The sequence below is a fragment of the Euprymna scolopes genome, chromosome 32 (assembly GCF_053919585.1).
Source record: "Euprymna scolopes isolate OS-2025 chromosome 32, ASM5391958v1, whole genome shotgun sequence".
Lineage (NCBI taxonomy): Eukaryota > Metazoa > Mollusca > Cephalopoda > Sepiida > Sepiolidae > Euprymna > Euprymna scolopes.
Window position 1 is genome coordinate 25,008,504 of NC_136513.1, and position 5,516 is coordinate 25,014,019.

The 5,516-nt window shown below is 31.8% G+C and overlaps 1 pseudogene; it reads right to left on the reverse strand.

Moving 5' to 3' along the window:
- Positions 1-4,470: 4,470 nt before the first annotated feature.
- On the reverse strand, positions 4,471-4,587 carry LOC145256723 (5S ribosomal RNA; annotated as a pseudogene).
- Positions 4,588-5,516: the final 929 nt, after the last annotated feature.

Consider the following 5,516-nt stretch of genomic DNA (forward strand, 5'->3'; position numbering starts at 1 on the left):
TTAACCCATAGTTGGGACCCTAACAGGTACTACCATTCTGGGTCAGAGTTGGCCTGGGAGCAATGGTAATTAAAGGGTGGCTCCACACTCCTCAAAGCCCGCAAGCTGGGGCCCTCACCACTGGATATAGTAAAAGGTCATATCCAGGACCCCCATTGAGGGACTCTTACCCTCTGCAGGGGGCAGTCGTCGTATTCTAATGCCCAACCGACAGGGCCTACACATGAATGGATAGTCTGGTAAAAGATAAATAATCCAATGACGGTAAAATCGAGCTTGGTTGAGATAACTTTATAAATATTAATTCTTTAATATTTATAATGTATTTAAGTTTTACCATCTTGGATAATTTTGGTAAATTTAATTGGAATTTTTTATTTTATTTTATATATAAATACATATATATATATACATACATGCATATATACATACATATATATGCATACATATATATATATACATACCTATATACACATACATATACATACATATATACATACATATACACATACATATATATACATACATATATATGCATACATATACATACATATATATACATATACATACATATATATATATGTATATACATATATACATATATATATATATACATGCATAGATATATACATACATGCACATAAATGCATATGCATACATATATACGTACGTATACACATACATACATATATATACATACATAGATATACATAATTATATATACATATATAATTATATACATATATATATATACATATATATACACACATTTATACAAGCAAACAGTTAATAAAACATGTTAGAAAACACTATGAAAAGGAGTTAAAAACATATTTCATCTGAATATATATATATATATATATATATATATATATATGTCTATATATATATATATATATATATATATATATATATATATATATAAGCGGAGCACAGTTAGTAGCTGATGAATACAAATGCCCGTGGGCTTGAGTAATGATGAATAAGATTGGTTAACTTACTAGATTGGCGACCACGTGTATATATATGAACACAAGATTTAAGTAATTTCATCCATTCTTGCCTTGCTATTCCCTGCAGTTAGAAACGCGAAATATTCTTTGCAGCTTAATTGTACTCTATTATAAAAATTACTATATGACTGATTCACTCTACCGGCGATTTCGATGTATGAGCTCTGCCACAACTAAATTGCTCGGAATGTTTTGCGCAGGCTCAATCGCACTTTTTGGTTGAACTGCTAACTTTGGATCACCTCAACGGCTGCCATAAGCATTAATTCCTCTCAGTGGATTAAACTCACCTCCAGATACTTAACCTGAAACTTTTTACGTCACCGGCGCGGTACATACAACACCTAATTTGCCAAATGGCCTTTCATCTGGTACTGATATTTGAGGTGGTTGGTTGTCTAACCGCACCGATGAGCTGTGAAACAGCGAAACAATACTGTATGTGGATGACTATATATATATATATATATATATATATATATATATATATATATATATATATGTGCGTGTGTATGCATGTATGTATGTATGCGTGTTTGTGTGTGTGTTTTTTTCGGTGTGTATCTGTCTGGTTGTAAGAGGTTGGATTTACTGTGAAGGATTGATTGATGCTAGTTCTTAATTTTGTGGCGTGATTTAAAGAAGCACCTGCAGAAAAGGAGTTTATCCCCCAAGGGCTAAAATAAGGACAGGGTCGCTACATTTGTTGTTGACATTTTAGATTTATCAACAGTGCAGAAGGGGACAGGTGAATTTCATGACACTGCAATGTCATATTCTGGCCATTTTTAAAACATGTCGCTACCAGTGACTACTTAATCCTCCTTTGGGCAATCAGATGTCATTTTACGAGGATATAACACATAAACAACCGCAATAATAGTAACCAATGTACAAGAAATTCAACAGCTCAAACCTCAGCCATTATTAGTCAGTTGATGGACTTCGCACTCTACATTTATATACGACTAACAGTTCTGCCCAGCTTTTCTCCTGCTCTATGTACTGTTCATAACTTTCTGTGCATATGCATATATATATATTAAACAGTTTGATTCAAGCTCAGGTAACCTACATCTAAAATTCCAAGTGTCTAGACTCAAAATTGACGGAGGAGTTTGGTGGAATCTGCAAAGGTTTACTCTATAATCTTTGACCTATTTGCAGCCAAATCTTCCCCCCAAAACTGATTAAAATCTTGCTGCATATCTGAATATACTTTATGTAAAATTCCCAATATTTAGATCCAAAATTGGCTGAATAGTTTTCTCGCTGCCAATTGTATATATCGAGACAGTGAAAACAGATATAGATCGAAAAGCATATTGGACGACCGGCCTAAGCGAATATATTATAGTCTAGGGTTAAGTTTATATATAAGTAAACTACAATTCGTTTACTGTTTCGTTCTTTTTTGAGGGTAGAAGAAGCCGTTCTTTACATTTTACCAAATCTAACGTGTAACAGAGCGTATGCAAATGACCAAGCCGTGTGCGAGGTGACGACAGGGCGAGGAATAAAGAAAAAAACTATCCCTGGTGTTATCTCAAACATTCATAATCAATTGTCTATTCCTCTTTATCCTCGCCCCCTTTTTTTAAACAATAATTACTCTGTCTTTTTTAACTCGGTATTAACTGAATGTTAAGTAATTATAGAATTTTAAAGATGCAATCAAAATTTCAGTAATTTCATTAATATCAATAAATAATGCAATTAAGTGGAATTCATGTATTCATGCAGTAATGAATGGAGTTTCGTTTGACAGCTCATAATACTTTTATGAATATCCAAAATTTTCTGATGCAGGACTCTCTTGTTTATCTATTATTATAGATTATAATCATTGATTCCATCCACTAGAATTCCAGTTTAAGTCCCAACTTAAAACGCCTGCCTCACTAGATTGCGACACAGGTAGGTTAAACCGTGTGCCTGTAAATGACATGATACACCATTCCGGTATTCTTTCAAATTTTAACTGAACAAAACTGGCTGTTGGCTAAATAAAAATATAATAGCGGTTAGTGTTACTTTAGGAGCACTGGTTAAAAAAGACAGTTCTGATCAAATTCTTATATATATATATATATATATATATATATATATATATATATATATATATATATATATATTATGTTTGTGTGTTTGTATAATATTGATATATAATTATTCACGTATAAATGAAAACAGATAGATATAAAACGAGACAGATAAAAAATAGCATTTTTTATCATAAGTGTGTGCCTTCATATTTAGGGGTACCAAATTGATCAAAGGGAATATTATTACCAAATCGCAATCAGATAAAAATGCACTTTCATAAAAATAATTGAATTCATTCAAAGAGTATAGCTAACAAAAATAAATAAACAACATATATATGTATGCATATATATATGTATATATATGTGTGTGTGTGTATATATATATGCATATATATATATGCATATATATATATGTGTGTGTGTGTGTGTGTGTGTGGTGCACGAGCGTTTTAAGTCATTATCCATCGTACATGTTCCTCGATTAACGACTCATCAACGTAGTTGAACTAGTGTATATATATATATATATATATATATATATTGATATCGTACATATTATTTTTATTTCCGTTTTATCTGCTTAGTCACACACACACACACCCACACACGCACACACACACACACACACACACGTATATATATATATATATAGTAAATTATGAAAATATATATGGCAATAAAGCTTAACAGAATATTCCGCATTTCATTATCGTGGGAATACTTCAGGCGTCTATGAAACGCACAAATACTGTGTGTAGCTTTATTGCCATCTATATTTTCATAACTTACTACCTTGCTCTATCTATGCATTGAACACTGTGAGAGTAAATACTGAAAAAACTCGCGCATTGAATTATATCTTCGTATATTAATTTATGTGATTAAAAGAAGTAATCATATATATATATGTATATATATATATATATATATATACATATATATATATATATATATATATGTACATGTACGCACATGTATGTTGGTGGGTGTTAAGTAATTATCAATGCCACAATTTCCTTGTTTAACGACTCTTTAGCGTGGCTGCGCCAGTGATGTGTGTGTATATATATATATATATATATATATATATATATATATATATATATATATATATTATAAAAATGGAAAACTTGGGTTTGCGTCCATGTGTTTTTAGTAAGCGAATATATATATATATATATATATATATATATATATATATATATATATATATATATATATATATATATAAAGGCTTCCTTCAGTCTTGACACACTATGGATACCCACTGTAAGGGTGCCTGCGCGTGAAATTTGTGTGGCAAGAGTTGCGCAATCCTCAACCACGCCTCTCCTGAGTCAACATTGTTGTATACCAGTGGCAAGTTGAGGTACAAGACGACTGGAAACAATGTCGAGATAAGCGGAGAGCACATACAGCGTCTAGAATTCCCAAATGGTCACCCATCTGGTATTAGCCAGGCTCAACGTTGCTTAACTTCGGTGATCTGACGAGAACCGGTGTGTCAACGTGATTATGCCGCATATATATATGTGTGTGTGTGTGTGTGTGTGTGTGTGTGTGAATAATATGTCTATGTCTCTACATATGTGTGTGTTTGTGAATTAACGTGTGCGTGGGTGTACAGTTGACTTTCACAGCAAATTCATGTGTAGTTTGCCCCTAGAGTAAATGTGGTATTGTTATGACTGCGTGAATTCTAGCTAAATATTGGACTAAAAAAGGATAAGCAGAGGATACCCAACGACACCCATTTACCGAACAACTTCTGATAGCCTTGTTCGTCATTTGTTTAAAGGAATACTTTTTCTTTGAAACGTAATAATTTAAGTCCTTCCTTCGCCAGTGAAAAATACTTGTTCCAGGCTGAGCTAATATCTTATCTTTTTTTTTTTTAACCCAGAGGGACCCTTGTTAAGCGAGTTGTATTTTCGTCGCGCTAAAATCTTACCCTGTTTAGAACTAATGTTCTTCTAATGTTTTCTAATGTGGAAACAAGTTAAGATTTTCGGGTTTGATTTGTTACCTATATTTTGTTTCACATATAAACTTAAATAAGTTAATTTGGGGCAAGTACAGACTTAAATAATTTTTTTTTAAAAATGAATTAAAAAAAAAAAATACAGAATATACATAAAAATATTTAAGGTGTACATGCTTCCAGTGGACAAAACTGTCATATTCTGAAAATCACATAAATTCATCAATTATTATTATTTTGTTTATTAAGAAAATCAAATCTTATGAGTAAGCCAGACGTTCTGCCTTAACCCGCCATAATTAACAAGTAGAAAAAAAGATAATTCAATTCGAACTATCTAGATCAAAACCTATCTTTTAATGGCTTCGATTTACTTTTACAATGAGTAAAATTCTTTAAAAAATAAGTTTCTATATATACAAAAGAACTACGCAATTTTTGGGATATGACGTTTTGTCTCCTTGGCCTATACGT